We start from the raw sequence: 22,749 nt of genomic DNA, 5'->3' as shown, positions 1-22,749 counted from the left end.
GTTGACATATTGACAATGGGTTATCATCGGACGACGTCTCCAGCGTCATAGAGAACCAGCATTAATCATTCATGTACTGACCGACCAAGTGCAACTGGCATAGTACTCCGACCCACAAACCGACATCCGGAACCTGTACAACACAATACATGCACGTTTGCGTGCTTTCATTCAACATAATGGCGGCTTCGCCGTTTATTAATGTACCAGTGATAGATTAAACCGTGATAGTGGAGTGTTCATCACTTCAATATGCTACCTAGACAAATGTATCCCCGAAATTTCATTATTCTACATTAATTATTTTTTGGTGCTACGATATTTTTTCAGTCAGTTTGTAGTCTAATATTTATACGGACTTGATTGTTCAAAGAGCTGAGCGTAATCGGAGTGAGTATTAATCATATTTTGAGGAACGAGTTTAGTGATTTTTCCTATTTGTTTGTTTTAGTTACACACTTCACTAAAATGCGCTATATCTTCTTGAACTGTACGGTAGTGGCAATTGAGCTGTGATTCTTTTTATTGGTAGTCATGGTGATAGTCCCTATCAGTTTGAGATCAGAATTAAGAAGTCATGACATATGAGCTGATGGATAGTAAAGTACTAAATTTCTTTGAAGTTTCTCTTCTTGCCACAAAGCGTTGAGCGTTCTACTTTTGCCGTAGTTGAAATCTTCCTCGTTTAGCCACTGTGCACAATGGATATTGAAGTGGGGGCGAGTTAGTGCAAGCTGGTCAGTATCTACGTTTGCCCTTAATTCCGATGTGGTCCAGTATTCACTGGAAACAGATTTACGAAGCTCATTTGACCTAGTGAGATATCTAAAGATGTCTTGCGGTAGAGACGAAATTTTTTCGAATTTGTCCTTGAAAGGGACAATGGAGCAGTCATGGAATCGGTACAAAGTGAGTATGAATGGAAATGTGGATTCAGAAGGGAATCATGTAAGGATAACCAGTGCGGTTGCGCAAAACCACTGCTCCAGGGTGGCGAAGCGGTTAACTCAATGAACAGAAGACGTGGGTTCAAATGCCGGCCTTGGTACAGATTTTCATTCGCCGCTTCAGTCTGCATATATACATCATAGATGTTTGAGACTTGAAAAGGTCTCTTGAAACATATATTTTCATTCGATATTAAGCAGCTTGTATGCGCTACGGAAACGGTATAACTGTATTTTCTGCTCGCTTTGTGAGTAACAATTGTCAGACAACGTGTGGCGCATAGCGTAGCGATATGCGTTCGCGTTTAGGAAGCGGTAAGATTCGTCTCAGTGAGTGGCTTAGATGGCCTGCCGATCCGTCCCCACGCTAAGGAGCGTGCCATTCGTGCTGACTTGCTGGCTTCAGGCCTAGTAACGCGTCAACGCTTTGCAGATAGTCTAAATTACACACAGTCATTTACCACTGATAAATCGAAAAGCAATTATGTAGACACTTTCAGGACAACAATTACATGAATCTTAGTTCCACACTTGTAATAATTTCAGAGGTATTTAAAATTACATAAAAGCTAAAATTCATAACTTCCTATTGCAATCAACATGCAGACACTTTAGAATGTTTTTGTAAATAAATCAGAGGATAACCAAAATACAGAATGTCCATAAAAGAATGTCCCAATTTTATTTGATTTAGACTATTTACGACAAATTGTTGGTAAAGTAACCTAAGATTCTTATAGATGTTCAATATTTACGCATTTGGTTATACAGCACACGTCCATCCTAAAATCCATCTGTTTTCACACTTTGATTAACAAGTACGGAAAACAGGGTGTTTATAAATTAGTTCCTCTCCCCCGTCCAGTGAACATGGACATCGCCGTCGATAGGGTGACTTGCGTGCGTCAGCGATACAGATAGCCGTACCGAAGGTACAACCACAACTCAGGCCTATCTGTTGGAAGGCCAGACAAACATGTCGTGTCTGAAAAGAGGGGCAACAGTCTTTTAAGTAGCTGCATGGGCAACAGTCTGGATGACTGACTGATATGGCCTTGTAATATCATCCAAAACGGCCTTGCTGTCTTGGTACTGCGAACGGCTGAAAGTAAAGGGAAACAACAGACGTAATTTTTGCCGATGACGTGCAGCTCTACTCTAACCATAAATGGCTACGTGATGGTGGCGTCCTCTTGGGCAAAATATATCGTAGGTAAAATAGTCCCCTATTCGGATCTCGAGCGGGGAAAACTAAGATGACGTCGTCATCAGGAGAAACAAAACTGGCATTCTACGGATCGGACAGTAGAATGTTGGATCCATTAGTCGTTCGGGTAGGTTAGAAAATTTAAAAAGGAAATGGACATAGATATAGTGGGAATCGGTGAAGTTGACTGGCAGGAGCAACAGGACTTCAGGTCAAACAGGGGTGACGCGGTGTGGGTTTAATAATGAATAAGAAAACAGGAATGCGGGTAATCTTCTATGAACAGCATAGTGAATGCATTACCATAGCCAAGATAGACATGAACCCCACGCCTATCACAGAATCACAAGTTTACATGCCATCTAGCTCCGCAGATGATGAAGAGAGTGAAAGAATGAGGAAGAAGATGAAAATTGAATTGTAATGGGGCACTGTAATTCGACAGTAGGAAAAGGAAGAGAACGAAAAATAGTAGGCGAAGATGGACTGGGGAAAAATGAAAGCGGAAGCTGATGGTAGAATATTGTACAGAGCATAATTTAATCTTCGTTACCGCTTGGTTTAAAACTCACGAAAGAAGGTTGTACACGTGGAAGAGACCTGGAGATACCGGAAGGGTAGAGACTCAATACGTAATGGGTAGACAGAGATTTGGGAATCAGATCTGAAATCGTAAGACATTTATAGGGGTAACTGTGGAATATGACCACAATGTATTGGTTAAGAACTGTAGATTACAACTGAAGAAGTTGGAGAAAGGTACGAAATTAAGGAGATGAGACTTGGGTAAGTTAAAAAACCCACAGATAGGTGGGAATATCAGGGGGAGCGTTAGGCACGGGAAAGGAATGCAATAGAAAACGAATGGGTAGCGTTAATAGATGAAGCAGTGGAGGCAGCAGAGGATCAAATCGGTAAAAGGACAAGGCCTGATAGAAATCCTCGGACAACACAAGAGATATTAAAATTGAATGATGAAAGGTGAAAATCAAAAACGAAGATAATGAAGTAGGTACAAGGGAATTCAAACGTTTAAAAAAATGATATTCATAGAAAGTGCAAATTGCTAAGCAGGAATGGCTTGAGGACACATGTAAGGATATAGAAGCATATATCACTAGGGGGAAGATAGATGCAGCCTACAGGAAATTTAATGAGGCCTTTGGAGACAGGAGAACCACCTGTATGGTGGTCGTAAACCAGTCCTAAGCAATGAAGGAAAGGTTGAAGGATGGAAGGAGTATACTGAACGTCCATACAAAGGAGATGAACTTGAAAGCAATTTTATAGAAAGGGAAGTGAACTTTGTTAAAGATGACATGCGAGTTATGACGATGAGAGAAGAAATTCACAATGCTCTGAAAAATCTAAGTCGAAACAAGGTCTCCGGGATAGACGATATTCCGCCAAAACTGCTAATACCATTGGGAGAGCCAGCTATGAGAAATCTGCCGTGCGATATGTATGAGACAGGCTAAATACCCTTACACTTCAAGAAGAATGTAGTTCTTCCAATTCCACAGAAAGCAACTGCTTACAGTTGTGTAAGTTATCGATATCAGTTAAATATGTCATGGTTGCAAATTCTTTACAGAATAATGGAGAAACTCGTAGCAGCCGACCTCGGGGAAGATTAGTTTGGTTTGCGGAGAAAAGGACACGCGAGGCAATACTGAGCCCACGACTTATCTTAGAAGACAGGTTAACGAAAGGCAGACCTACATATATAGCATTTATAAACTTAGAGAAAGCTTTTGACAACTTCCTGGAAGACTACCAAAGACGACTCACGACCTGTCCTCACAGCTTCAATTCAACCAGCACCTCGTCTCCTGCCGAGCACTTGCCATCGCAAGGCAAAGGTTCGAGTCTCGGTCCGACACACAGTTTTAATCTGTCAGGAAGTTTCATAAATGCACATACATCACTGCAGAGTGAAAATCTCATTCCGGGATAAATCCCCCATGCTGTGGCTAAGCCATGTCTCCGCAATATCCTTTCTTCCAGGAGTGTTAGTTCTGCATAGTTTGCAGTGCTTGGGTAGCTCAGTCGGTAGAGCACTTGTCCGCAAATACTTAAGTTCCCGAGTTCTACTCTCGGTCCGGCACACAGTTTAAATTTGTCAGGAAATTTCGTGTCAGCGCACACTCCGCTGCAGAGTGAAAATCTCATTTTGGAGCTTTTGAGAATGTTGATTGGAACACACTTTTTGAAATTCTGAAGGTACTAGAGTAGAAAAAAGAGATCGATAAGCTATTTAGAACTTGTACAGAAACCAGATGGCAGTTATAAGCGTCAAGGAGCACGAAAGGAAAGCAGTGGTTGAAAAGGGAGCGAGGCAGGGTTGTAGCCTATCTCTGATATTATTAAATATATACATTGAACGAGCAGTAAACCAAAACAAAGAAAAATCTGGGATAGAAATTAAAGTTGAGGGAGCAGAAATAAAAATTTTGAGGTCTGCTGACGACATTCTAATTATGTCAGAGACAGCAAAGGACTTGGAGGAGCAGCTGAACGGAACGGACGGTATCTTGAAAGGATAAGTTGAACATCGACAAAAGCAAAACGAAGATATTGGAATATAGTCGAATTAAATCAGGCGCTGCTAAGGAAATCAGATTAGCAAACGAGACACTTAAGCAGTAGATGAGTTGTGCTAATTGGGCAGCAAAATAACTGATGATGGCCGAAGCAAAGAGGATATAAAATATAGATGGTAATGTTAAGAAAACCATTTCTGAAGAGGAGAGATTTGTTAACAGCTAATACAGATTAAGTAATAGGAATTCTTTATAAAAGTATTTTCTGGAGTGTGGCCATGTATGGAAGTGAAACATGCACGATAAACACTTTGGATAAAAAGAGAACAGAAGCTTTCGAAATGTGGTGCTACAGACGAATGCTGATGATTACATGGGTCGATCATGTAACTAATGAGGAAGTTCTGAATGGAATTGAGGAGACAAGGAATTTTTGGCGCAAGTTGACCAAAAGAAGGAATCGGTTGACGGGACACATTCTGAGGCATCAAGGGATCACCAATTTAAGGTTGGAGGGAAGTGCGGAAGGTAAAAATCGTATATGGAGACCAAGAAATGAATACAATAAGCAATTCATAAAGATGTAGACGGTGGCAGTTTTTCGAAGATGAAGAGGCACGCACGGGATAGAGTAGCTTGGAGAGTTGTATCAAACCAGTCTACGAACTGAAGATCACAAAAACTACAACATAAATCAGTTATAAAAAAGTATGCTTTAATTTTGAAAAGGATAAAAACTTACAGAAGTGTTTGATATATTGCTCAATGCAGTCCATCCTAAAGTTTGATATACAAATATTCTGAGTGGCTGTCTTCTGTAACACGATGAATATCCTATCTGTAATCAGTTCCCTGTCAAATCCCAAGTCTTGATGTGTGACGGCAACTGCTTGTACACTCCTGGAAATGGAAAAAAGAACACATTGACACCGGTGTGTCAGACCCACCATACTTGCTCCGGACACTGCGAGAGGGCTGTACAAGCAATGATCACACGTACGGCACAGCGGACACACCAGGAACCGCGGTGTTGGCCGTCGAATGGCGCTAGCTGCGCAACATTTGTGCACCGCCGCCGTCAGTGTCGGCCAGTTTGCCGTGGCATACGGAGCTCCATCGCAGTCTTTAACACTGGTAGCATGCCGCGACAGCGTGGACGTGAACCGTAAGTGCAGTTGACAGACTTTGAGCGAGGGCGTATAGTGGGCATGCGGGAGGCCGGGTGGACGTACCGCCGAATTGCTCAACACGTGGGGCGTGAGGTCTCCACAGTACATCGATGTTGTCGCCAATGGTCGGCGGAAGGTGCACGTGCCCGTCGACCTGGGACCGGACCGCAGCGACGGACGGATGCATGCCAAGACCGTAGGATCCTACGCAGTGCCGTAGGGGACCGCACCGCCACTTCCCAGCAAATTAGGGACACTGTTGCTCCTGGGGTATCGGCGAGGACCATTCGCAACCGTCTCCATGAAGCTGTGATACGGTCCCGCACACCGTTAGGCCGTCTTCCGCTCACGCCCCAACATCGTGTAGCCCGCATCCAGTGGTGTCGCGACAGGCGTGAATGGAGGGAGGAATGGAGACGTGTCGTCGTCAGCGATGAGAGTCGTTTCTGCCTTGGCGCCAATGATGGTCGTATGCGTGTTTGGCGCCGTGCAGGTGAGCGCCACAATAAGGACTGCATACGACCGAGGCACACAGGGCCAACACCCGGCATCATGGTGTGGGGAGCGATCTCCTACACTGGCCGTACACCTCTGGTGATCGTCGAGGGGACACTGAATAGTGCACGGTACATCCAAACCGTCATCGAACCCATCGTTCTACCATTCCTAGACCGGCAAAAAAAAAATGGCTCTGAGCACTATGGGACTCAACTGCTGTGGTTATCAGTCCCCTAGAACTTAGAACTACTTAAACCTAACTAACCTAAGGACATCACACACATCCATGCCCGAGGCAGGATTCGAACCTGCGACCGTAGCAATCGCACGGTTCCGGACTGCGCGCCTAGAACCGCGAGACCACCGCGGCCGGCCTAGACCGGCAAGGGAACTTGCTGTTCCAACAGGACAATCCACGTCCGCAGGTATCCCGTGCCACCCAACGTGCTCTAGAAGGTGTAAGTCAACTACCCTGGCCAGCAAGATCTCCGGATCTGTCCCCCATTGAGCATGTTTGGGACTGGATGAAGCGTCGTCTCACGCGGTCTGCACGTCCAGCACGAACGCTGGTCCAACTGAGGCGCCAGGTGGAAATGGCATGGCAAGCCGTTCCACAGGACTACATCCAGCATCTCTACGATCGTCTCCATGGGAGAATAGCAGCCTGCATTGCTGCGAAAGGTGGATATACACTGCACTAGTGCCGACATTGTGCATGCTCTGTTGCCTGTGTCTATGTGCCTGTGGTTCTGTCAGTGTGATCATGTGATGTATCTGACCCCAGGAATGTGTCAATAAAGTTTCCCCTTCCTGGGACAATGAATTCACGGTGTTCTTATTTCAATTTCCAGGAGTGTATTATCCGTTGCCTCAGCTCGTCGACGTTTTTCGAAAGCGGGGGAAGAAACACTCGACTTTATTATAATCCCGTACTCAGACATCCATTGGGTTTAAATTAGGTGGTCTTGGTGGCTAGGATATTGCTCGACCATTTCCAATCCAGGTGGGCAAATTCCTACAAAGATACACTAGAACTTCACGATGGTAATGTGGTGGTGCGCTGTCTTGCTGGAAAATAAATCCTGTGCTGGTATCTTGTAATTGAGGCGTCAGATAATGTTCATGCACGCCTAGATGCGATTGCCAGTTACAGTTGACTCACCAAAAAAAGAAAGAGCTGTTAATCTTGTCACAGCTTACAGTCCAAGAAACATTTTTGTTAGGCGAGGCCTGCACATGTTCGATTACGTGACATGGCTTCTGCTCACCCCATATTCGAACATTTTGCCGATTCACTTTACCGCAGCTGTGGAAGGTGCTGGGTACCACTGAACACAGTTTTATTAAGAAAATAGTCTACATTCTGCATTTTGTTAAACATTTTTACACAGAACTCATCACTTTTATCTTTGTTACTTTCTCTTAAAAACTGCAATAGTTCCGACTTGTCGGGTTTTATTGACAAGCGCTTCCGTAACACCTTCCGCACTATAAGACTGGGCATAATCAATTCTAAGCTGGAACGTCTCGTTGCTGTTCATGGACAACGAATGTAAGATTGCCGAACTTGTTCAATTGCTGCATAGAGACTTACGGCCAACCCTAACCAGGCGTCCTATGTGATACACAGCCAGTTTCGGTGAAACGATTGTACTAGTTACTAATATTTGTCTTGGAATTGGCTTTGACATTAAGTGCTGAATTGTCTATGAACTATAGTAACAGATTTGGACTCACGAAACCATAAACAATACTGCACATGCTCTGCACCATTATAGGATTCCAAGATGACATTTGGAACAGCTCATTCACGCATGCCACCTAGCAGAAACGCCGGGAGTTAGGCGAGTTAAAACTTAAAAATGCACTGCATTCAGTGCTGTATCAAACACTTTTGTAAGTTAGCTACCCGTTTCACAATTAAAGGTTACTTTTGTATAAGTAATTTATGATTGCCTTGCAATGAAGGCAACAGCTTCTTGAATTCTCTGTTAACTGTGGCAAATAATTGGGTAGTGGCGGAACGTAGGTACCATCTTTTACGAAGTCCCAAAGGAAAGAAAGTATAGCGTGAGGTCATGTGAACGTGGAGGGCGGCGGCAAGGGGCTCTGTCGTGCTGGCCATTACAACCAATCCAATGGTTGGGGACTTTGACGTTCAACCACAGGGCTATTCAAAAAGAATGAACAGATTTCAGACTTTTACTGCTTTCAAACTATAAAAGATAGAAACACAATTCCAACTTTCCTCAAATGGGAAAAGTTGAAATTTTTATGCATTCAATGTGAGCACCATGTGTTACACGGTAAATATCAAAACGGTGGCTCATTTCCTGCCACACACGAGGCAGCTGGTCTCTCGTATCGGATTCACAGCATCAATAATGCGATGTTGCCGACTTTTATGAGTGTCAGGCGTAGGGGGGATAAAAACGCGGTCTTTTACGTAACCCCACAGATAAAAGTCACAATGTGTGAGGTCTGGGACGGTGAATTGGAAACGGAGGAGCAGTAGATGAACTTCATCGCCGGTGGTCTCCCACGTCTCGACGCCTCACATTTTGTCACTTTTATCTGTGGATTTTAACTAGAAGATTGCGTTTTTACACCCCTATGCCTGACGCTCTTGAAAGTAGTTGCTTCATGTGTGGTAGGAAATGAGCAACCGTTTAGACGTTTGTCGTGTAACATATGGTGCTGACATTGAATGCATAAAAATTTGGACATTTCTCTTTCCAGGAGTGTTGGAATTGTGTTTCTATCTTATGTAGTTTGGAAACAATAAATATCTGAAATCTGTCCCATATTTTTGAACAGCCCTATAATCTCGAACAAAGAGACAATAATAGGGAGAGGCTCCATCTCGTTGCGAAGTAAAGCTTTTAGATTCATCTTCTAAGCAGTGACAGCATCATGTTCATTCCATCAACATATTCAGATGAGGTACCCATGTTACAGTAGCATCAGAGAAAAAAATAGTGATTCGTATATTTGAGGCGGCGCATGAAACGTTTAATTTTGGGATACCTCTATGATGTTGAACTAGTTCATGAGGATGTTCTAACTCCCTAAATTGGAGAATTTGCTTTTCTACTTAGATGAAAAATTGCCTCATAGCTGAAGATCACACTATCGAAAAAGTCATCTTCCCACAGCAGCACTTTACTTGCAAAGTTATAACGTCCACCACAGTCATCTGGCTTTAAAGCACGTACCAACTGTAACCGGTATGGACGCAAGTGAAAATGTTTACTTAAATCCTTCCATACTGTCGTCTTTGGCAACTGAAATTCAAGTCTTGCTACCCGAACCGACTCACTAATACCAAGAAGCTCTTACTATACATACTCTTAAGACATTTTTGGTCGTCCCGTGCTTTCCTCATTATACACACAGCTGGTCGTTTCGAAATGATTTTACTAATGACTGATGATTTTGCCACGTGAAAGATCACAATTAAGCTTTAAGCGAAACGTACATTGAACTAAAATTAGAGATTCACTCATAGCAAACTGCAGAACGCAAAACACTTTACGCCCAGGAGTCGCCATTTTGCGTATGTGGCGTTCGTGGCGCTGCAAGCGATAAAGCAGTGAAGTACAAGTAGCGCGTGAGGTTATCTAAAGCTGTTTGAGTTAATATTGACCTTCAACTATAGCCTTTACAGCTGATACTATTAAAATTTATAGGTGGGCCATTGTTTTATGAACACCCTGTAATTAATTAACCAACATTTTGCACAGAACAAAGTAATTTATGTAATGTTTCAGTTCTCACATAGTAATGACGTGTTCTAGTTGTTTGATACAATTATTTTCGTTTGTTATGCTGTCAGATTGAATGCGGGAATGACAGCAGAGTGTACGCGAAGTGTGAATCTTGAAATTTTTCTGTAATGTGTAGGAAATGAGCTTGTGATTCGTTTATGTAATTGAGCTCTGCGTCACATACATGATATAAACCGAGCGAGGTGGCGTAGTGCTTAGCAAACTGCTCTCGTGTTCGGAAGGACGACAGTTCAAACACGCCTCGGGCCATTCTGATTTAGGTTTTCCATTATTTTCCTATATCACATCAGGCAGTTGCCGGGTTGGTTCCTTTGAAAGGGCACGGCCGATTTCCTATCCTTCCCTAATCCTATGGGACCGATGACCTCGCTATTTGCTCCCCTCCCCAAATTCAACCAACCAACCAACCAAGCAATATGATATAATACGTTTATTGTACAGTTGCCAGCTTAAGATAAGTAAGTATGGTAAGATAATCAATTTATTTACTTTTCAGGAAATACAGATTTCGGGTAGTTGAGTAAATTTAGAATTGAGATTGTTCAAGGAGGGAAATTACCGTGCTACCCTCTAAAAGCATCGAAATTTAATGGCTACACTATTTTTCAGCCGTTGAGCTGTGAGAACGTTCGAGCGTTATGAATGGGACAGACATTTGCACACGTGAGTCTCGGGGAGTTGTAAAGCAGGTTTCGCAGTGTGTAGAACTACTCGGTGTTCAAGTAGAAATGCAATTTACCTTAATTAAGAAACTGAATGGCTATGAACATGAGTTCTGGTGTAAGTACCATTCCTGGACGTTTCCACCGTTTTAAAGGATTTTGTGACTTTTTACGAAGGGCCTTCAAAATTCCGCGTGGCGTGCTATACAGACGTAATTCTGAACTTCAGATTACTTTACCTTCGTAAACTGTGTAGTACACCACAACTGATAACCAGCGCTGAACTCTCAAAAATGTTTATTGGCTGTTAAATGTTGTGGTTGTATAGACAGTAGGTTGCGAGTTCTATACTTTGGTGGTTACTATTGAGAGAATGTGATATGTGAGTGAACGTGATGGCACAAACTATGAGAAAATAAATGTTTTTACATAAAGAACCGTGTGATTAAGGAAGACTTGGAAGAAGTTAGCGTGTTATTAAAATGAGAATATGGGACAAACATTTATTAAAGAACGTGCTTCGTTCAGCAACTTTCGTTACATCTCTTTTTGCAGCAGGAAACAGGACGTGTTATGCACTCTGCTCATTAGTTTAGTGCAGCCTGTCTTTTAAACTGCCTTTGAAGGTTGATCTAATTTACACGTCGCTTCCTGACAGGCCACGGTTCTAAGAAAATTCATGGAGTGAGTGTATTCCAATAGATAGACTGACTAAGCGCAGAGCCCTATCAACTGCATTATATGGAACTCTATTTGAACTTCATAGAGTGCGTCCACGAGTCTTGTGAAACATCTTGATTTTAGAGCCAGTAAGAACACAAAACGAATTTTACTCCTTTTCTTCAAACCTGATAAAATGTGCGGTAATAATGAAAACTGAATTTTCTGATATCTTCAGACGCGTACCAAGACGAAAAGATCTGGTTATTCCATCGCGTATGTCAACGTTTGTAAGTGTTCTGCGGTGGGTTTGCTGTTGCAGCGCGATCAATTCTGCGTTGCTTCGTTGTGGCACTCTTCCATTGCGTCTTCCGGAGCCATACATGAGCCGCAAAAGAGGCGTTCCAATTGCATCATTCTGTTCATACCGCCACATAACTTGCATTGTTTTGGGACGATCCTGAAAACGAATATACAATGAGTGTGTCTGGCCTAGCAGGCGATTTTGGATTGGATTTAATGTAATTCTCGAAACCTAAATATTTTAAAGAACATGTTCTATTGTACTTCCTAAAAGCGTGTAGCTGATGTTTCATACTCTTCAGAGTTTTCGTCAAGAAGGAACACACTTAACACTTGATTTTAGAGTAAACTTAACGAAAGATTGATTTCTTGTGATGGTTCTGTTCCATAGCATGGCCAACTAGATCTCATACATCTACATCTACACACATACCCGCAGGCCACCGTATGGTACGTAGTGCAAAGTATTCTGTACCACTATTAGTCATTTCCATTTCTGTTCCACTCGCAAATAGAGCGGTTGAAAAATGACTGTCTATATGCCTTCGCAAAAACCCTAATTTCTCTTATCTTCGTGCTCCTTCCACAAAATGTGCCTTGGCGGTAGTAGAATAGTTTTGCAGTCGGCCTCAAATGCCGGTATCTACATTTTCTCAATAGTATTCCTCGAAAAGAACGTCGTCTTCCCTCCAAAGAATACTTATGTGTTTTAGAACCTACCGGTAACAAATTTGGCAGCCCATCTCTGAGTTGCTTTTACGTCTTCCTCTAATACTACCTAGTGCGAAACCTAAACACTCGAGCTGTACTCAAGAATGGGTCACACTAGTGGCCTATGTGCGGCCTTCTCTTACAGATGAAAAACATTTTCCTAAAATTCACCCAATAAACCAGAGTCGACCATTTGTCTTCCAAACTGCGATCCTGACATGCTTGTTCCATTTCATATCGCTTTCCATCGTTACGCCTAGATGTTTAATTGGCGTGACACCTTCAAGCAGAAAACTGCTAATGCTGTATTCGAACATTACGGGTCTGTTTTTCCCACTCATATGCACTAACGTACATTTTTCTACATTTTGAGCTTGCGCCATTCATACACACGACAATGGCAGACTTATTATTCAGGAGTCATATAATGGGACTGTGTCATTATAGTACTGGTCGTCGAACTTTCCCTGATCGCCTGGCTCCGTGGTTCTGAAAGGATCGAGTCGACAGCAGCTGGAAGGCGTCGGATCACTCGTATATTTTGTGTGTGGCCCCAGCAAATTTTACAGATTTACCAATAACGATTCTATGTGTACCTTTTACCGTAGCTTCTACCACAAACAGTAAATGCTGCGTTGTGTTTCGAGGTCTGCTTTATCCAGAACTTAAGCTGAAAAAATTCCAGGCTCATCGTAGGAGCTCCCTACGACTCTATGGAGAAAGTTTACTAGAAGCGAGGAAAATCATTAGCAATGGTACATAATGCTGCTTTTACGAAATTATATGTAATTTGTAGCAACAAGTAGCATTATTCCAGCGAACATGTCAGTAATATATTTCTACATAAAACGACAAACACTTAGAAGAACAAGTATTGCACAATCGAGTAAAATTTGCTTGGTTGCTAAGATAACAGAAATCGCTAATACTGAACACGACTTTTTGGATCCAAGACGCTATGTAGCCGTCCAATCAAGACGGCCAACATTTTGGAGAGTTTCTTATAAGAAACAGATCAGTAGAGCAACAGAAGGACTGCTGAGCATTACCGTAACAAAAGTACATACCTATTTTCTGAACATTGCTGTTAGCTTGTATAATTTGGTTTGTGAGTTTTGGTGATTTCATGATACATATGTCATATTACAAACATCAGAATGTGACTAGTAGATGGTTTATTTTTTAAACGAAAATTTATACTAAATGATATTACATGTTTCACAGATCAACTTCAAAACATCAAAATACCGGTAGTCATAGCTTTCTTATGCCAGATCACCAGGCAAACATTCATGAGCAAGAAAATGTAGTCGTAACACTTTAAAACGGCATACACAGCACTGAACATTTGTGACTTTTATATTGAAGAAAAATCTGCTGGTTTTCTCACTTAAATTCTTAAGGCTGAATCGGTTACACGGAAGTGAATCACAGTATCTACAAAAACATGCATGATGCGTGTGTTACAGATATGGTGTACTGTCTCTTTGCTCTGTAAATCCGGCTAATATTAACACTTCAGGACATATCAGATCCATATAATCGCACTAACTGCTATGATTTACAACAGCCAGTTTCTTCTTGAATACGTCTGAATTTATGCTATTAACTTCTCATAATAATTCGATGAAACATAAAACAATTTATAACCGAAGAAACAAAATTTTTGTTATTATATACAGCTATTTTATTAACTAATGATCTTTTACAAAATGATTCGAAACTGACATAGTAAAATACTTACAAGCACCAAACCCATTTCAATTCCAGTCATAGTAATTGGACTGCATGCTTCTCTTAAGTAAAAGTGTACACTGATGAGCCAAACCATTATGCCGAACTGTTTAATAGCGTGTTGATCCACATTAGGAATAGAGCAAAGAAGCAGTTCTGCGTGGCATGTATTCCACTAGTCCTTTGTAACTATCAATAAAATTCTTCTGGGCTGTTGACCACTTTGTCAATAAATAAAATTGTCAGAGATTTCGGCCACTATTGCAGGTGGCCGTCCTGAGGGCTTTCTGCTGAGCTGACTGGTGAATGAGACAGACTTTAGATCTTATATTGTAGTGGAGGAAGCTGTTTACATAATGTGATATGATACTTGAGGATAGGAGGAGGGGTCTTTGGCGTTCTTTATTGGTGTTTGCATTATTCCTTGTCATTGGTGGATAAAGAAGCGCTTGAGTGATGTTTACATTATTTCTTGTCATTGGTGGAGACAGTCGCATTAGAAACGGGCGGTAGCTGTGACGTAGCGCTGTATGTACACACGCAGCGCAGGCACGCCGCAGCCGCACCTGGCGACAGGTACAGAGTAACAAGTAAACAGGAGCAGGGAAATGCCACAGGCGTCGGGGAAGGCTTGTAGCATGAAGGGACGCTAATGGTCCGCAGTACTGTTCACGTGGTCCACAGCCATTATGTAGACTTCGACAACTACCACAGGCCCCGTGGAAGTCCAGGTGAATGTCCCTCGTAGCCTGTCTCTGTGGCGCAAGCATTTCGATGGCGCATACGGACACTACCGTCGACCTGCTGTAACATGAAACGCGATTCATCCAGCCAGGTGACACCGTCTGCGGTCCACTCTCGATGATTTAGTGCTGACTCTAATCGTAATTGATGGTGTCGTTGGTTCAATATAGGAATACATAAGGGTCGTCTGCAGCGGCGACCCAATGTTCAACAGCGTGCTCTGACCAGCGTGCTCGGAAACACATCTGCGACAGATTGCCACCCTTTTCTGTTTCACAGAGCGGGCACGCGTCGGTACTCCATGTTTTGTGATGGAGTGGGCATCCAAGGTCCTGTCACCTAATCGTTATTTCACCGTACTTCAACCACTTGCCGTAGACACTCCCTATAACAACATACGAACAGCCGAACTGCTTCGCCGTTTCCGAAATTCTCGTTCCCGGACCATAACAATCTGCCCATTGCCAAAGTCGCTTATATTAGGTGGACACCACAATTTGTGGTTGCAGCCGTCGGTGGAACTATTCCACATTCGTCTCTCCTCCGTGTATACTGTATGTTTTCCTCTGCACGTGGCTGCTACGCCACTAAGTGACAGCCAGTCTCGCAATGGACAGTGATCATGATGTTTTGGCTCATCAGTAAACGTAGTAAGCGTGATTCACATCTTCTGCTAGTTTGTAATCAGCTCAGCAGGAAGTGTTGGGGGCAGTCAAATGAAAACCGAACACCCGCCACAACGGGCCCATGGAATGTTTCCATTCAAAAATAATCAGCTCACACGTTAAGACATTTATTCCAATGGGAGACGAGACGACAATTCCTGTTTCGTAGAACGCGGTCGGCAGCTTACAGGTGCACAATCACACCCACTCTTGGACTTCCTCTTCCGACTGAAACTAAAGTCCATGCACCTAACAGATCAAAACGAAAATTTCTGTTCCGACACTGACAATGTTGAGTGTTTATGAAAAAAATGGTTCAAATGGTTCTGAGCACTATGGGACTCAACTGCCGTGGTCATTAGTCACCTAGAACTTAGAACTAATTAAACCTAACTAACCTAAGGACATCACACACATCCATGCCCCAGGCAGGATTCGAACCTGCGACCGTAGCAGCAGCGCGGCTCCGGACTGGAGCGCCTAGAACCGCACGACTACCGCGGCCGGCGTTTATGGAAAAGTTCAAGGCAATCGTAAAATGCATTTTAAACAGGTACGTGCCGAATAAAGCTGTGAGGGACGGGAAAAAACCACCGTAGTTCAACAACAAAGTTAGGAAACTACTGCGAAAGCAAAGAGAGCTTCACTGCAAGTTTAAACGCAGTCAGAACCTCACAGACTAACAGAAGCTAAACGATGTCAAACTTAGTGTAAGGAGGGCTATCCGTGAAGCGTTCAGTGAATTCGAAAGTAAAATTCTATGTACCGACTTGACAGAAAATCCTAGGAAGTTCTGGTCTTACGTTAAATCAGTAAGTGGATCGAAACAGCATATCCAGACACTCTGGGATGATGATAACATTGAAACAGAGGATGACATGCGTAAAGCTGAAATACTAAACACCTTTTTCCAAAGCTGTTTCACAGAGGATCACCGCACTGCAGTTCCTTCTCTAAATCCTCGCACGAACGAGAAAATGGCTGACATCGAAATAAGTGTCCAAGGAACAGAAAAGCAACTGAAATCACGCAACAGAGGAAAGTCCACTGGACCTGACGGGATACCAATTCGATTCTACACAGAGTACGCGAAAGAACTTGCCCCCATTCTAACAGCCGTGTACAGCAAGTCTCTAGAGGAACGGAAGTTCCAAATGATTGGAAAAGAGCACAGGTAGTCCCAGTTTTCAAGAAGGGTCGTCGAGCAGATGCGCAAAACTATAGGCCTATATCTCTGACATAGATCTGTTATAGAATTTTAGAACGTGTCTTTTGATCGGGTATCATGTCATTTCTGGAAATCCAGAATCTACTCTGTAGGAATCAACATGGATTCCGGAAACAGCGATCGTGTGAGACCCAACTCACTTTATTTTTTCATGAGACCCAGAAAATATTAGATACAGGCTCCCAGGTAGATACCATTTTCCTTGACTTCCAGAAGGCGTTCGATACAGTTCCGCACTTCAAAAATGGCTCTGAGCACTATGGGACTTAACAGCTGTGGTCATCAGTCCCCTAGAACGTTGAAATACTTAAACCTAACTAACCTAAGGACGTCACATACATCCACTCCCGAGGCAGGATTCGAACCTGCGACCGTAGCAGTCGCATGGCTCCGGACTGCGCGCCCAGAACCGCGAGACCACCGCGGCCGGCAGTTCTGCACTGTCGCCTGATAAACAAAGTAAGAGCCTACGGAATATCAGACCAGCTGTGTTTCTAGATTGAAGAGTTTTTAGCAAACAGAACACAGCATGTTGTTATCAATGGAGAGACGTCTACAGACGTTAAAGTAACCTCTGGCGTGCCACAGGGGAGTGTTATGGGACCATTGCTTTTCGTAATATATATAAATGACCTAGTAGATAGTGTCGGAAGTTCCATGCGGCTTTTCGCGGATGATGCTGTAGTATACAGAGAAGTTGCAGCATTAGAAAATTGTAGCGAAATGCAGGAAGATCTGCAGCGGATAGGCACTTGGTGCAGGGAGTGGCAACTGACCCTTAACATAGACAAATGTATTGCGAATACATAGAAAGAAGGATCCTTTATTGTATGATTATATGATAACGTAACAAACACTGGTAGCAGTTACTTCTGTAAAATATCTGGGAGTATGCGTGCGGAACGATTTGAAGTGGAATGATCATATAAAATTAATTGTTGGTAAGGCGGGTACCTGGTTGAGATTCATTGGGAGAGTCCTTAGAAAATGTAGTCCATCAACAAAGGAGGTGGCTTACAAAACACTCGTTCGACCTATACTTGAGTATAGGGATCCGTACCAGATCGGGTTGGCGGAGGAGATAGAGAAGATCCAAAGAAGAGCGGCGCGTTTCGTCACAGGGTTATTTGGAAACCGTAATAGCGTTACGGAGATGTTTAGCAAACTCAAGTGGCAGACTCTGAAAGAGAGGCGTTCTGCATAGCGGTGTAGCTTGCTGTCCAGGTTTCGAGAGGGTGCGTCTTTGGATGAGGTATCGAATATATTGCTTCCCCCTACTTATACCTCGCGAAGAGATCACGAATGTAAAATTAGAGAGATTCGAGCACACACGGAGGGTTTCCGGCAGTCGTTCTTCCCGCCAAACATACGCGAGTGGAACATAAAATGGAGGTTATGACAGTGGCACGTAAAGTGCCCTCCGCCACATACCGTTGGGTGGCTTGCGGAGTATAAATGTAGATGTAGATGTAGATGTATTTCTTTAGGTCACCAAAGATTTGAAAATCACTCTGTGAACGATCGGGGCTGTACGGAGGATGGTGCAGTGTTTCCCAACCGAATCGATTAATCATAACCTTCGTCAGATCGGCAGTGAGGGAATAGGCTTATCGTTTTGACTGTATGGGGCGTCGCAGTTTCTGCACAAGGTGTCTTCGTAAAGCTATGCACTTATTGCGGTTCCACGCCCGAGAACTTCGACGAGCAGAGGGCCACTACAGTCGAAGAAGGGCATCATGACGTTACCGGAACTTGTGTGAACAGCTTTGGGCTTGTTTTGCGTGGGCGATGTGGGATGTTTCTGCTCTTGGCTTTGCCATTTGCCTTGGGCAGTCGGAATGCTGCCGAACGGAATCATCCTATTGTGCGATAACGCCCGCCCCCACATTGCCGATCGAATCGAGGCTAGATTAAGCGATTTGGATGGGAAATACAGGAACATCTTCCGTATAGCTGGGTCTTTCAGCGCGTGATTTTCACTACTTTGGCGGTCTGAAGAAAGATATGCTTGGGCGTCGGTTTCAGTCCTACGAGGAATTGCAAGAGTGGGTGCAGTTGCGGGTCCGCTAGCAGCCGACCTTTATCTACTATACAGGAATTGATTGTCTCGTCTCCCAGTGGGATAAATGTCTTAACGTGTGTGGGGATTACTTGCGAATACAACTATTCCATGGTCCTCTTACGGCGGCTGTTGGGTTTCCATTTGACTGCCTCTTATCGTACTAAAGAACTTGAATTGGACATTGCCCACGGCAAATAAGAATTGATGTTTTTCCTTAATTTCTGCCTCCTGAAAGTATACTGCTTTCACTATTAGCTTTTAGAAATAATCTTATGTTACAGTCACGCCATCCTTGTGTCAATATTTTCAGCAATCTTCCGAGAAACATTGAAAGTTATCGTGGCATATTGAACTGCAATAGTGGCAGTTTCCATGAATAACGTAAGCATAAATCCTAGCTAATTGGGCTACCAAAAAAAAAAAGTTTCAAATGGCTCTGAGCACTATGGGACTCAAATTCTAAGGTCATTAGTCCCCTAGAACTTAGAACTACTTAAACCTAACTAACCTAAGGACATCACACACATCCATGCCCGAGGCAGGATTCGAACCTGCGACCGTAGCGGTCACGCGGTTCCAGACTGTAACGTCTAGAACCGCAGGGCCACCCTGGCCGGCATTGGGCTACAACTGAACACTTTTTCAACTGTGCAGTACTCCTATTTTGGCCGGGAGTACATAACGGCATAAAATATGTACACCCCGGCGGTGACGTGTGTCTGAGACCGGAGTGCGCATCCATCACCGTTGGCGGCTGCTCGGGTACCGTGCCATCTGCGTCTCTCCTAAGCTAATCGAGTCATCTGCGCAGCCTTGCTTCCGGTTTCAGTTTAAATAATTTCTTGGGTTGGAGCAGACTAGTGTGCCGCTAATATTAAGGCTTCCGGACAGAATATGTATCTGGGAATTGCAATCACTGCCGGAAAGGAATGAAGCACTGAGCTGCACTTCCCGGTAACGCTGAAACCGTAAGAAGCCGTGTTCAGGCTAAGCTTGACCAGTACGAGCAAAGAAATAGACCATGGGCTTAAGAAGCCATCAAAGCATTTATCTCGGGTGAAAACCTCGGAAAACTACTGCTTTTCCGTAAAACCTGTTAATTATGTATTTTATTTCTAAATACCTACTAATCGTACAAGTATGAATGAGGTATCGTTCTAACGGATTTCTAACCAGCTTCTTGTACTGCATACCAATTTTGCGCTAAAACTTACCATCTTAAATATCAAACGCAAAAGGTCATTATTTATGCTAAGCTTCATACTTACGTTTTATGAAACTAACTTAAAAATCACGAATAAGAGACTCCCTTCTCGTATTAGCTTATTACAAATTCCATTTCATTTGTTTTACAGTACTGGATACTCTGTATACATCATTGTCGTATATGACGTGACCAATGTGGATGTCCATTATCTCTGCCCGTCGTAAAACCTGACTTTCCTAAACGGATGTACTTTACTCAGCAATATACATATGAGTGATTATCACCTTGAATTGCGATTTACCTATTGCTACTACGGCCTAACATGCTTACTGTAATATATGTTTTGGCGGGCTAAAGTTATAGGTCATGAGACCATACTGACAGTCCCTGATCACTGCCCGTCGCACAAGCCGGGACTAACTTTCCGAGCCGCGATTATTGGCTGCGCGGTTTGAGGCGACATATCACGGATTGCGCTGAACCAAGCGCCGAAGGTTCGAGTCCCCCCTCAGGCATGGACGTGCGTGTTGTTCTTAGAATAAGTTAGTTTAAGTAGTGTGTATGTCTAGGGACCGATGACATCAGCAGTTTGGTTCCTTAGGAATTCACACACATTTGAACTTTTAACTTTCCGAATGCAAAACATATTTTTAGACACATGGAAACGTATGTACAGGGATTTATCATACATTCGTGATCATTATTTCACGTCATTCGGATCATTTTTCAACATGTTTTCACTTTATTCCCACAACTACCCTTATCCCAACGACTACACTTATTCCAAATACTGTTATTATTTAAAACTGTAAAAGTCCGAAAGTTTCAGACGGATCTCCTACTCTTCATAATTCTACATGAGAGGAGAAAGGCTTAGTTTGCTCCTCTCTTTAGGAAGGACCGCAGAACAAATTCAAAGAACTAAAGACCAAACCTGTCGATCAGTTTGCTGTAGAATTACACTACATTAGTTATAGTCGCGCATGATGACTTTTGAAGACCAAACAGCTTCTCTACTGGGACCAACAAGAGTTTCAAAGGCAATGATAGTGAAAAACTCAGCTTGTTATGTTAGTTGGAGGTTCAGAAAGCAATAGGTAGCGGAGTCTAGCTTGATGATACGTTTCTTGACTTCGAAAGCCACGAGTCGTCACTTTGTAAATAGAATACGTAAACAGAATGCGGTATGACCAGTGAGTAAGTAAGTAAGTAAACAGAATGCGACTGTGAACTTCATAACCAATAGAACCAAGTATGTCGCCCTTAATGGGAAGACACCGTAAGAAATGACAATAATGGCCGGTGTGCACCAAAGGAGTATGAAAAACGTCCACTACTGTACACGACGTCTGTTGACGATCTGACAGACTCCTTTTTCTTCAACTCCCTAAGGCTGTTTGCAGACTATGTAGTTGTATAAAAGCAGGTACGGCTTTAGTTGGAAATCACGAAACGCACGTTCACAGAAGTATTGTAGTGCACAAAACACTGATATTACCTTACTGCTTGACTGGAGACCAGTCCGTCTAACCAGGGGTGCGGTGGAATTTAGCAGGAACCTTAGACGGCAGAGTGGAAGTGGCTAGGTTTTGTGAACGTGTAATTATAAATTAGACGTGGGTCTATTTGTTAACAACACTACAACCAAATACAGTCATTATTATATCGAGCAAAATACTTCGAAACACCATTATTTAAATAAGATAAGAAAAAACGTACTGGTTAGGATTCATTAATCATAATGTCACGAAACTTTAATAAGAAAATGATAAATAAAAAAAATGAGGGCGAAAAATAGCTAAATGTGAAACCCTCTTCAGCTTCTTTTACAATATATCTACATCTACATATACATCCATACTCCGTAAGCCACCTGACGGTGTGTGGCGGAGGGTACCTTGAGTACCTCTATCGGTTCTCTGTTCTATTCCAGTCTCGTATTGTTCGTGGAAAGAAGGATTGTCGGGATGCCTCTGTAAGGGATCTAATCTCTCTGATTTTATCCTCATGGTCTCTTCGCGAGATATACGTAGGAGGGAGCAATATACTGCTTGACTCCTCGGTGAAGGTATGTTCTCGAAACTTCACAAAAGCCCGTACCGAGCTACTGAGCGTCCATACTGCAGAGTCTTCCACTGGAGTTTATCTATCATCTCCGTAACGCTTTCGCGATAACTAAATGATCCTGTAACGAAGCACGCTGCTCTTCGTTGGATATTCTCTATCTCTTCTATCAACCCCATCTGGTACTGATCCCACACTGCTGAGCAGTAATCAAGCAGTGGGCGAACAAGCGTACTGTAACCTACTTCCTTTGTTTTCGGATTGTATTTCCTTAGGATTCATCCAATGAATCTCAGTCTGGCATCTTCTTTACCGACCATCAACTTTATATGATCATTCCATTTTAAATCACTCCCAATGCGTACTGTCAGATAATTTATGGAATTAACTGCTCCCAGTCGCTGACCTGCTATATTGTAGCTAAGTGATAAGGGATAAGGGATCATAATGCATAATTGTTTTCTGGGTCAGCTAGGGAATAAGTCAACAAGTTAGCACTGAAATCGTTACCTACGAGCCACAAAACAATATCAAACTTAAAACTTAAATTACACAAA

At 43.0% G+C, this 22,749-nt stretch overlaps 1 protein-coding gene across 1 annotated transcript in view; it reads left to right on the top strand.

Annotated features, from left to right (window-relative positions):
* The window catches only part of LOC126310439 (lachesin-like), a 1,054,486-nt gene that overhangs the window by 289,896 nt on the left and 741,841 nt on the right, over positions 1 to 22,749 (top strand). The window lies entirely within an intron of this gene.

Source organism: Schistocerca gregaria, chromosome 1 (assembly GCF_023897955.1).
Source record: "Schistocerca gregaria isolate iqSchGreg1 chromosome 1, iqSchGreg1.2, whole genome shotgun sequence".
NCBI classification, from domain to species: domain Eukaryota; kingdom Metazoa; phylum Arthropoda; class Insecta; order Orthoptera; family Acrididae; genus Schistocerca; species Schistocerca gregaria.
The sequence above is the reverse complement of the archived record's forward strand: the minus strand, read 5'-3'. Positions and strand labels throughout refer to the sequence as shown.